We start from the raw sequence: 12,960 nt of genomic DNA, 5'->3' as shown, positions 1-12,960 counted from the left end.
TAGACCACATTCTGAAGAACCTCCTACTTATAAATCCAATAAGAAGCATTGTCGTGAGTTGAATGGAGAGTTTAGCCAGGTATATACGGGGGACAGACATGGTTCATCCTTGGGCATCACATGTCTTTTAACACAGAACAGTTTAAACTGGCCTAATGCTCAACAACTTGGAAAGCACCTCTAATGCCTGAAGTCTTCTTCGCATGTCCCTCCGAAGTCTTCTCGTAGGTGTTTCTATCCTTCAGTCTCTGACCTTAAATTCCCTTCTGTCAAAAGGTAGTATCTATATTTCTGTAAAAAACGGTATCTAAAGTGAATACTTCCCTGCCATTCCCTCTCTCAGCCCCTTGATTCTTTCCTTTATGACACATAGGCTAACTTGTCATCATTTTACTTATTTGTTCAGCTGTTTCACCCACTTGGATGTAAGCTCCATGAGTGTTGAGACCAACTCTTCATTATTTCACAGTCAAATACTAGTGCTTGGCACCTCATAATCATTCAGTAAACTTGTGTGGATTGAATAAATGATAACGAACAGATCTGACTTGAGAAGGATCATCAGAGAAAGGCAATGCTTTATTTTAGAGTCAAGGTATAGAGGTTGATCTCAGCTCTGCCATCAACCAGCTCCATGACTTTGGACGAGACTTTCAAAATCTCAGGGCCTCGTCTGAAAAATGGGATGTTAGACGTGGTTCATGTGAACCCAGAGTTATGTGACTAAATGGAAACTGTGTTCTTTCTGGAGTTTTATTCCTAATTTACAGAGTAGCCTCACCTTAGGTGTTTCTCTTTCTAACTTGTTTTTATGCCTTATTTTTCATAAAGCAGCTTATTTTGACCCATGGCATACCTATGGACACAACTGAACAATTGGGAAAGAATTGGAAAAAATTGGTCCTTATTGGAAAAAATATGTCCATGTGATTCAATTTCAGCACTCACAATTTCCAAAGCTACTTTACAGAGAGAATATGGTCAGTTAATGTGGAAATGCCCAATATGAATTGAATTGAACATTAGTGTCCACTCAAAATGGTTATAAATGACATAGGATAATTCAAGAGTTTTTGTGGCCTGCTGAAAATATTTCAAATGCTTGAAGAAATAGCACTGTTTACTGAAGTATCAACTTGTTATTTTATGCTAAGAGCAGAGGTATTGAAAAGTTGAAATAGTTCCCTTAACAGGCTTGCTGGTGAGGACAAAGTCATAAAATTACCCTTATATTTACTCTTTGACCACAGAAAACTGTCCTCACAATAGGGGAACTCTAGTTAATGATTTCAGCCTTAGCTACAGTTGATAGGCTTAAGTGATTAATGCAAGTGGAAGGCTGTTGTTCCAGGAACCAGAATGCTTGATGCCTGTGGCTTTGTACCCCAGGGCACCAGCCTGCAAGTGGATGGACAGGGATCTGAGCCATTGTGTTCCAGGGAGCGGACTCAGATAAAAAAATGTTGATTAACAGATAAGTAAGTTCTAAGAAAATTGCCACCAGATGCAACTCTATCCCATTAATCTTTTTTCCAAATCCTTTACCTACCCTTTCTTCTCCTTATAAAAAGGTCAGCTTGAGGTGAAATGTTCAGATAGTTTGTGAAGGTACATAAACTGCCATCTTCTCAGATCGCTGGCATGAACAGAGTCCCTAAAGACTCATTCCTTGTCTCTACTTACTGGTTCTGGTAGTGACAGGCAGCACGAATGCTGATTCTTCGGGTTTCAATCAGGGTCGTGAAAACCCATGACCCAGACTCGAGTTGCCAGTTGAGTACTGGGCTCAAGTCTCTTTGCACAGGTTGCTGCCATTCTCGTCAGTACCACAGGTAGAAGGAAGTCGGGTCTGATTCTCTTCTTGTCTGTGGAACCAGCACGTGTTTTCTGGTATTCTGGCTTTCAGGTGTTTGCTGGCAGCCAGGTATTCATTTCATCACCCTGAAATCTCTAGTGGTGGCTTCCAGAAGGGGCGGGGTGGGGAGCAACCTCAGCATCTATAATTGTTAGTACCATTATTTACATTTTCCTAAGTAAGTGGAAGTCAAGTGCTTAGCTGACTTCATGGCATAAACACTGCTCATAGACCGGTGAGTTGGAGAGGTAGGTGACAGGTTGGAAGTGAGAGCAACTGCAAGGGCTCGAAAGAACACATCTGCGGAGTATGGTTAGTCCAGTAATGCTAACCCTACACAAAGTAGCCAGGCCACTATGTAAAGACTTTATCCGCTAAGACAAGGCCTTCCCCACCTGTTTGGGTCCACACCCAGGAAGAGATGAACTGCATTTCTATGTTTTATGAGAGATTAGCGACCCATAAACCAACAAGGTGTGTCTCAAAAGGAGCAGACGTTAGAAACCTGATTCCTTCATAGTTGTCTAAACCACTCTTTGACCTCAGCTCCAAGTCTCAATAAGAACAACAACAAAAAATGTTTCTATGCATAAGTTAACACTCTTTAAACCTGGATAATCTGCTCCAGGCAAAAGTATTTCTTTCCAACCTTGCAGTTAGAAGTCACGAAGAGTCTTTCGTCCTCCTCTTCATCTTCCTCCCTCTCTTCCCCCTTTGTCTTCTGTCTTTGCACTTCTTTACTCTGTCTCTTACCCCAGCCATTTACAAAAATTTCTCCAGGGTGCTAAAGTATTAGCCTTGCCTCTTCTTTACTTCTAGTCAAGAAGAATTCATTTTCTCTTAGCGCTTGACCTTCTATGAGATTTAAGGAGTGTCTTTCCTTCATATACATAGCATAGGAAATATGTATTTAAATAAGAAATATAATATGTCCATTAGGCACAAAAACATAGATATTATATTGTTTCTTAATGAATTGAGGATGTCATAGATAACATTTTGTATATTTACCTTTTCTTCCAGATTGGAAGTGATAGGGAACTCAAGAGTTAAAATTTTTAGCCTTGTTTGATAGGCTTAAGTGATTAATGCATGTGGAAAGCTGTTATTCCAGAAACTGGAATGCATGGCCATATGACCCCAGGAGGTCACCAGACAGTTCAACCTGTGTGCCCCAGAGGTTCTCTAAGTGGGTGGAAGTGGTATCTGAGCCGTTGTGTTCCGGGAAGGGAACACAGCGGTGATGCAGAGGAAGGATTGTTGATCAACGGATAAAGAAGTACTAGGAAAATCGCAGCTGGACTGCAGCTCTCATCCAATGAACTGTTTCCCAAACTCTTTACCTACCCTTTCTTTTTATAAAAAAGGTTGGCTTGAAATGAGCTGTTAAGATGGTTTTTGAGGGTACGTGCACTGCTGTCTTCTCAGAATGCCAGCTGTCTGAACAAAGAGCCCATAAAGATTCAATCCTTGTCTCTACTTACGGGTTGTGGTACTAACAAGCAGCACCAGTGCCGACCTTTCCAGTTTCATGAGCATATCTCGTCTGTCTCCCATGCTCCTGAGCTGCTCCCAGGGCTGAAGTCTTTCCATAGGCGACTGGGGCTGTAGTTTGTATTTAAAGAGGTTAATCTTCCTAATCACACACAACACAGGGAAGGGGTTTATTTGCTCCTTCCTAAGAGCAAATTTCGCTAGGGCGGAAAGTGCATACTATACACTAAAATGGAAGCAGGGAGATGGGTGGAATCACAGGTGACAGGTAAGGCAGAGGCTGTGGTTTCCTCCGCCTGCTCCATCTCCTCACCTTCCCAGTTTCTGCAGAAAGGAATGATCAGTGTCCAATAGGCTTGTCTCCCCCTGCTTTTCTCAGCCCGGACAATGACCAAGAAGTCCTAAACAAGTTCTTTTTTTCTGGCATAGTCATTTCTCACTCTCCACAATGTTTCAGGCACGATGTTAGTTGCCGGATGGGCTTTGGAAAATAAAGCACACCTCTGCCTTCATGGGGCTAATAATTTATGACTAACTGGAACCAAGAAAAGAAACAAATAAACCTGTGTTCCACTGTGATTAGCTCCATGAGAGAAGCAAATGGGGCTCTGTGACAGAGAATAACAGATGAGAGACCTATTATTATAGAATGGGGCAGGAGAGCTTTTCTGTGGGGGTGAAAATGGAGGGGCCAGCCACGTGTGGACAGGGAGATGGGTGTTCCGGGCAGGGGAAGAGCAAGTGTGGAAATCATAACTCAGAGGGCAAGTCAGAACTTTAAGAAGAATATTAGCCCTGGCTGGTGTAGCTCAGTGAATTGAGCACAGGCTGTGAACCAAAGTGTCGCAGGTTCGATTCCCAGTCAGGGTACATGCCTGGGTTGCAGGCCATGACCCCCAGCAACCGCACATTGATGTTTCTCTCTCTCTCTCTCCCTCCCTTCCCACTCTGAAAATAAATAAATAAAATCTTTAAAAAAAAGAAGAAGAATATTAAACTATGAATCATTGATCCTACCTGACGCCACTTCAGGAAGATACAACTAGCCTCTGGGAAACAATTCCTCTTTGGTATTGGAATTTTAACTTCTTTTGGCAAAGCTGGGTGGGCCTGGGAATGAGCCTTCAGCAGATGTTTTCAGGCATTGACCTTGTACTCGTAAGGTGGTTTACAGTTCTCCTACCAGTTGACTAGTTCCTGGGCTAGGAGACACTTGGGTAGGACAGTATTTTTAAAACTATTTAACTTTATTTTAAGCAGTTGTAAACTGGAATGGGGGGAGGGGATTCCTGAAGTGTAAGTAAAATATAATTTGTCAATAAGTAAGTTAAAAAAATTTTAATTCTAGACACTTTGTCTCACTAATATTTTTGTTCTTGTTACATTTTTGAGTGCCTAGCTTTTAAGTGTCCAATCAACAGGCATCTCAGGCAAAGGGAATAGCTGGGGAGAAAAAGCTTTGCACATGTGCTCTGGCTCACTACCACTGTCAGGAGGCCTCAGCAGTGAGCTGTGTAGGGAAGAGGATACTAGCTGAGCTGTGAGCTTGCCTTCAGCTCTCCAGGGCTGAGGGTCAGGGAGTTACAGAGAGTGTCTTTTGCACTAGCTATAGCTTGTGTGTGCCAGCTACTCTCTCTTCCTGCATTTGACTTGACTTTAGTGTGAGCACTTGACCCAAGACTGGCCAATCAGAATAGCCTGTTATCTGGCCATGGTAATTGGTTCAGCCATAAACACATGACTTAGGCAAGGCCCACAAGAGCCTTTGCATGAGATTCGATACATAAAAGCTTGAAGACAGTCTCTCTCTTCTTCTAGGCTCAGGAACTATAAAGACAAAGTGGGCCTAGGACTAAGCAGACATCTTGCTGCCAGAAGGAAAAAGAGCCTGAGATTAAACCCCAAAAGAGTAAATGGAGAGATGGAGGTGGAGCCAGAGAAAGAGCGAGTTCAGGCATCACAAACGGGGCCCCAGATTTCCCCACACCTGTGGCAAGATGCACATCTCAGGCTTTCCGGCCAACACTTGACATTTTTGCCCGAGTGCTAATTTGATTTGAATTTCTATCTCTTGCAACCAATAGACATGGATTAAGACAACATCCTCAAAATATGATTTTTTCATTTCCACCAATCTTCGTTATAAAAATTACATAGAGATTCATGTACATTTTTATCCACCACCAAATACTGACGATTTTCATGTAGAACAGGTAGTTTTCCTAAACTCACTCAAATTTATAACAAAAGACCCTTAATTCTTCAAGTACAGATTCTCATCTGAAAGAAAAATCAAAGAATACGTTTGCATCTTTGATAAAAATCAGCAGTGCTAAGAATGAGTTGCTTAATGAGAATTTATTTTCCTTTTTGAATGTACTTTATTATAACCTTATTACCAAATTGGAGGTATTATTTTCAGAGAAAGTTTTGTTCTCACCCATACCCAGAAAATCTATTTTTTTCTTAGGTTGAGAAACAAGCACACATATTTTTTTGTTCATTTCTTGGGTTTAAAAAGAAGAGTCATAAATTGAAGATGTTGGTGGCCTGTATTTGTGACTCGCAGTAACTGCTTCCACTTATTCCTGAACCGTCAAAAGACAAATTGTTGTAGCAAATAGTGGGTTGCTGCCAGGCCACTTAAGCCAATCCTGAAGATGAGTCACTGGATTTAAACCCCAGGAAGCGAAGACTCAGAAGGAGAGGAGATGCGCCCATGACCTCCTTGTGTGTCCTCATTCTCCACTGAAAAAAAAAAAAAGAAAACTCCACACACGGATAAACGGGAAATGCTGCAGCAGTCCTAACTTCGTACCTACTTCTGTGAAGATTAAGAAACCCAATAATAAAGTGTGCTGGCCTCTCTTGGTTTCCTTACTCAAGTGAGACTGTCTCAGGGCTCTGGTGATAATTGTATAAAAAATCTCGGATTGGGGAAGGCGCCAACAGCAGACAGTTTCAATGATGCTAACACTCAAAGGCCTGAAATGCCACTTAAGGAAAATGCAATGAGTCTCTGGGAAAATAATTCCTTTTTGGCCTTAGAATTCCAACTGTATTTGTGCAAAATCAGGTGGGCCAGGGAGGACCAGGAACTGTTTTGCAGAATAGTACCCTTTTCGTTTCTTTCCCTTGAGTCACTGAATGAAAGTTGCCACATAAGATTTTATAGAGCTTTGGGGAAAATCAGCAACTATTCACACTGGAAGAAGACGTATTCACTTTCTGGATGAAGCAACAGTGATTCACAGCAGCGCCGAGACCTGCTCAAGGTCGCAGAGAGGTCTGGTATTTTTACGGTCAGCTCCATCACTGGGATGAGGTGGAAATTAGGAAGCATTCCTCACACATTCTGCCCATCAGGCCGCATCACCCATTCTTAAAGTATGAGTGTTGGCATGCTGGTGAACAGATGTTCTGTGCTCGGAGATTTTGCTAGACAAATGGATCTGGTAAATCACATGTGCTATTGCTCTTCTCGGAGCACAGTCATAACCCAGATGTCCTGCAGGAAGATAATATTTACCTATACTTATCAGAGAGTTGGCCCACTGTACCCGACAAAGGAACATCCATTCTGGAGAACACCTACCCATCTGAGCAGATGCAGTGTTCCGTGCAGGAAAGACTGACGGGTCCGTTTGGTGTTGGCTCTGCCACGGGCACTCGGGCTCCTGGGAACATTTTACACTCTGTTCTGGGTTTTATGGGGCCAGATTCGATTCTGTTTAAAATTAAACAATAAATATTTCACTGAAGGAAAATTTCAAGCGTGTTGTTTCGGGTAGTTTTATTACCAAAGTGTAGGAAATACCGAAGTTCTGTAACTCAGTGAAATGTGGTTCTGGGAATCAAACAATCTGACGATTCACTGTCTGACTAAGCCTGAAATAGAAAACCCGGAGTCGGACGACCGAGCCGTCTCTGCACAGGTGTGCCCAGCAGGCTGTGAGTTGTTGGTAACTCCAAGTGGACACGCCAATACCACTGAACATCTCCCAGTGGCATTGTTACATTTCTCTAGGGCTCACCAATTCAGATATCTTTAGTCCATAATATAAATGCATAAAAACCTAATAGAGAGTGGTAGGAACCACGCTGAACTTGGAAACACTTGATCCCTAAAAGCACCTGCTTCCCCGAATTTTCCCCCAAAACAAAAGTTTTCTGTCTTCCCAACAAAATTTATTTGGGGGCTGAAGTAGTTACATGGGATGTCAGTGCGCAACCTTAAAAGAGGAGTCAAGTTTAAGTACTAGTGGCTAACTACGGAAAACAGTATGGATGTTCTTAGAAAAATTAGAAATGGAACTGCCTTGTGACCCAGGGATTCCACTCCTGGCGATGTATCTGAAGAACCCAAAACACTACTTTGAGGGGGTAGGGAGTATATAAGGTAACTACATGGTAAAGGGAAAAAATACAATAATGAAAAACAAAACACTAATTTGAAAGATGTATGCCCTCCTGTGTTCCTGCAGGATTATTTATACAATAGCTAAGATGTGGAGGCAACCCACGTGCCCATAAATAGACAAGTGGGTAAAAAATCTGTGGTACATGTATACAGTGCAATATTACTCTGCCATAAAAAAGAATGAAATCTTACCATGTACAACAGCATGGGTGGACGTAGAGGGTATTATGCTAAGTAAAATAAGCCAGGCAGAGAAAGACAAATACCGTATTTCACTTAGAGGTGGAACTTAACAAAATAAACAAACAAAATTAAAATGAACTCATAGATACAGAGAACAGACTGAGGGTTGTCAGAGGGGAGGGTGGTTATAGGGATGGTTGACAAAAAGGGGAAGTGACTAAGAAGCACAAATTGGAGGTTATAAAATTGTCACAGCGATGTAAAATACATCACAGGAAATACATAGTCAATAACAGTGTGACAACTACACACGGTGCCAGGTACTAGAAATACCAGGGGGGTCACTTTGCAAAATATTTGATTGTCCACTACTGTGTCATACCCCTGAAACTAATGAGAAATAATATTGACTGTAGACTGTAGTGGAAAAATAAAATTAAGAAAAATAATAAATCACAAGGGAATTTTCTGGGAAAAAATTTAAGTAATGGTGGCTGAAATGATCCTGAAAACTAGTGGCAGCCCACTATCTGGGAAGATCAGGGAACTGAGTAATGGGCTTATCAACATCATGATTTGTGATTCATGGTTATAATCCGTGAGCTTTATGTTGCACACAATGTGCGGATTTGTCATTCCCATGAAATTGGCATAGAGAGAAATACATTTGGCATCCAGGCTTGACTGACCATTATCGATTCTTCTAACGATTCGGAAGACACCAGGAGAGTCTGGCAAAGCTCCCGGGCATCATTGTGGCCAATGGTTGCACAGTACCAGGGAAACCCCACAGGTGTCAGATGTAGAGACTTTTCATCTGACGGTGCAGGGGCTCCATGGGAGTTTTCTGTGGCGAGGTTAGAGTGGCAGAATTTGCTGGGAAAATCAAAACGCTGCCACTTAAAACAAGAGAAGATTGCTAAAAAGTGACCGAATGGTTGAAAATCGGTCATCGCGTGGAAAATTAGAAGGTGATGGGCTTATTTAGTCGGGAAGGATTGCCAAGAAGCTGCTACAGAAAGCAGGTTTTTAGGAGAAAAAAAGGTTGTTAGCACAAGGTAATTTCTTTGGGAAAGAGTTTTAAATTAGGATAAACAGCTGACACCAGTAATGGCGATAGTGCGTGTCTATTCCTAGACACAGAGCAAGCGTGATCCACGCAGGTCATGCTCTGATTCAAGGGTGTTACTGAGTCTTCTTCCTTCGACATTTCAGAGCATAGAGGGATCAAGCAAAAAAGCGCAAGGGGGGAGGAGAGAAAGCACTTATGGACATGGAGAACAGTGCCTAATTGTGGGGGCAGGGGAGTGGGTGAAGGTGGAAGTGTGTATGGGGGGGGGATAAAGGGTGATGGACAAAAAAGAGTTTCCGAACATAAAAAAATCCATCTGTGAGTTTTCTAAAGGTGCTGATGTTTCTTCTTTGGCCTTGGAAAAGCTCCCACAATGCGTGTTACTGTGCCACACCCAGAGTAAGGCACTCAGCACCCCACAGACCACGTGCACTCCGTAGAAGAACAATAGCACCGTCTAGCATTGACCCAGCCCCAGCTGCATCCGAACCAGGCAGCGAACTGAGTGCTTTACATACCATGTCCTTCATTCTTCGGGCGAACCCTGTTTTACAGAGAAGGAGACCGAACCTTGCGGAGGGTGGGCGCCTCATTCAAGGTGACACGGCAAAGTTTTAAGTCACAGGGTCAGGACCTGTAGCCCATACGCTTTTCAACATCCTCTGTAACCCCGATGTAGATTTGTAAAAATGTAGACGTCTGAGGAGCAGGTGGGTGAGTGGGAGGGAGTGGCTGGCATCTATCAAAATATTAGATGCATTTAGAATGATATCAGTGGCGAAGAGATTTAAAGAAAGAATAACCTAGGACTTCAGAGAAGTGAGGGGATATGGCAGGTTAGAAAGGCTCAAGGCCATTCATCCTCCCTGAGCTTTAGAAACCAAGTAACGCAAATATTTGCGGCTACGAGACAGCAGCCTGCTGAGAGCTCAGGTTAAGAGTGTGTAGTGAGTGGAATGGTGTCCCCCAAAGACACGTCCAAGTTCTAACCCCTGGAACCTTAGGACATGATCTAATTGAGAATAAAAGGGTCTTTGCAGATGTAATTAATATAATAGTCTCTGGGTGCTGTCATCAAGCCTAGTGATGAGTGCCCTGTAAGAGACAGAAAAAAAGACACAGAGGGCAGCGCGTTCAAGTCAGAGGCGGACGGTGGAGCGATTTGTCCGAGAGCCAGGGAGCACCAGAGACTGCCAGGGCCACTGGAAGCTAAGAGAGACTGGAAGGGACCCTCCCTCCGAACATCCAGAAGGAATCTAACTCGCAAAAGGATTGATTTCAGACTTCTGGCCTCCAGAAATATGAGAGAATAACTTTTTGTGTTTTAAGCCACCAAGTTCATGGTAATTTGTTACAGCTGCCCCAAGAAACGAATACAAGGTGCCTGTCGAGTTTGCTTCTGCGGGTCTAATTCCTACAGTTCTCCGGTTTCTACCGGGGATACATTTGCAGAAACATCGTTTGATAACCGGGAAATGAAGCTGGACATTCTGGTTTGGAAGCTAGAAAAGCATCCCTTCAACGTGACCTCTTAGGTGGTGGCTTTTATGTTCTCGGCCGTGGAACTGGCTTTAAGAAAACAGACCATTAGTTTAACTTCCTCAACTCCTCATCTTGATTTCTCTTTCATTCCTTCTGGGACCCAACCTTAAACAATTTATTCAGTATCAGTTTCCTGGTTGGTAAACCAGGCTGCACCATCAGCTGCTTTCTTTATTCGGCCAGAAAGGCTGAGTTGTCTGCATTTAAGAAATGTCACAGATAAGGGAAGTCCTCACAAAGCCCAAGGCACAGGGCACGCAGCTGCTTCCCAGTGCTGTCCCAGAGCTTGGTGCAGACGTGTCCTTTTTTGTTAACAAGGCCCTCCCGTCAAGGGTTAATGTTCTGGCATGAAAATATGCTGGCACAGACTCGCGACGCAACGTCTCAGCGGGCATCATCAACAAGCCTGCTATGGAAACAAACGCCCCGAGCTCTCCGCAGCCACGCTGAGGTGGTAGACCTTCCGTGTTGCCGCAGACTCAAAACCCCCATCGTGCGCCTGCACAAACCGAATCCCCTTCTCCCAGGGGGCAAGTCCGCTAACCTGTGCTGTGCTAACAGGTTCCCGTGGGTGAGCGGCACTTAGATGCCGCGCTCAGACACACGCACGTTTATGGACAGGTATGAACATGCAAGTGGGTATCGCCACCTTGGAGATGCTGGGCTCTGCACTGGCCAAAACCTCCCACCACCATCGCACTTTTTCATGTCCGGTTCCCCTCTGTTCTCGCAGGGTTTAAATACAGTGTTGTCCCTGCAGTTTTTCACCTGTGCCATATATTTTTGAAAACATCTCCTGTCCTTGCTGTGAAAGGGGAGAAATGTTATGCTTTTAACTGGTGGAAAAAAAACAACACCAATGCTATTTCCACTTTTATTAATGCTAAACATGTCCCTATTTACCCATTTATTTAAAAATGTCAGCAAATGTTTATCAATAGATTTTTTTCTGCAGCCCTCTTTTAGGTATTAGAGAGAGGGCAAGACACAAAGCCTATAATAGACAAAGTTTCTCCCCTTTGGGCGTGTATTCTGGTGGGGAGACACCGGCAACATACATATAACAAGTAAATGTACCTTCGTGCAGGTGGCAGTGAAGGGCTATGGAGAAAAAAAGGGGGGGCTATGGAGAAAACCCAGGCAGGGTAGGGGGGCAGACAGTATTGGTGGGTGTGTTTGTCAGCTCCCACTGCCATGCAAATATTACACTTACAATGGAGTAAACAACAGAAACGTATTTCTCAGTCTGGAGGCTAGAAGGTCAAAAGGTCAGGGTACTGGCTGATTCCATTTCCGGTGAGCATTGTCTCCCTGGCTTGTAGACAGCCGCCTTCTTATCCTCACGTGGCAGAGGAAGGGCGTGCTTACCAACAGCCTGTAGGATCACCATCCTCATAACCTTATTTAACATTTGCTACTTCTTTTTCCAAGTGCAGTTGTACTGGAGAAACACAACATAGTCCATAGCAGTGAGACAGCGGAGGTTGCTGTTTTATGGGGGAAGGTCAGGACAAGCTTCCTGCCTTTTGATCTGAGAGCTAAAAGAAGTGAGGGAAGGAACCTTTTGGATAACTGGGGAATGCTTTCTATTCCAGACAAGAGAGCAAAGGCAAAGCCCTTGAGTTAAGAAAGTGCCTGGGGAGTTTGATAAATAGCTGGGAGACTGGTGGTCTGGAATGCAATGATAGTGGACAGAGTGCAAGAACATAGACTCAGGAGAGGCTCATGGGTTGGAGCAGGCTTTATAGCACTTTTCAGATGGTTGTAAGATCCTGAGTAGAGAAGAGACACCGTCTGGCCTGTCTTGGAAGGGTCCCTGTTGGTGGTGGCATGTGTCCCTCTCTTTTTTCTGTGGTAGCGAATCTCCCAAGATGATGCACAGTAATCTTCCCCAGACTGCACATGTACATCTTTTGTCACGTGAAGACACAGGGATTATTTCCTCTCCCCTTGAATCTGAGCTGTTCTTAGGGCTGGCTCTGACCACAAGAATGCAGAGGAAGTGATGTTCGTGGACTTCTGAGTCTAGACCTAAAGAGATGTAACATTTCTCCTTCCTTCCTCTTGAAACCCAACTGCCATGATGGGAGAAGCTGAAGGCCCATGAAGATGCCACACGGAGGAGAAGCATGAGGCTGTGGTCGGCAGCAGTTGGTGTCATGGGTCTGCTGCCTTCTTGTATGTTGCAGTCAGCCAAGTCCCTGGATGCCTTTGGCCCAGCCAATGCCATAGAGAGCTGAAGAGTCATCTACGTGAGCCAGTCAACCCACATGAAATAATAAAGTAGCTATTATTTTAAGCCACAAGTTTTAGAGTGATGTGTTATGCAGCAATAGATAAATTGAAACGCTCCCTCTCCCTCCCTCCCTCCCTCCCTCCCTTCCTTCCTTCCTT

This window comes from Phyllostomus discolor, chromosome 4 (assembly GCF_004126475.2).
Source record: "Phyllostomus discolor isolate MPI-MPIP mPhyDis1 chromosome 4, mPhyDis1.pri.v3, whole genome shotgun sequence".
NCBI lineage: Eukaryota > Metazoa > Chordata > Mammalia > Chiroptera > Phyllostomidae > Phyllostomus > Phyllostomus discolor.
The sequence above is the reverse complement of the archived record's forward strand: the minus strand, read 5'-3'. Positions refer to the sequence as shown.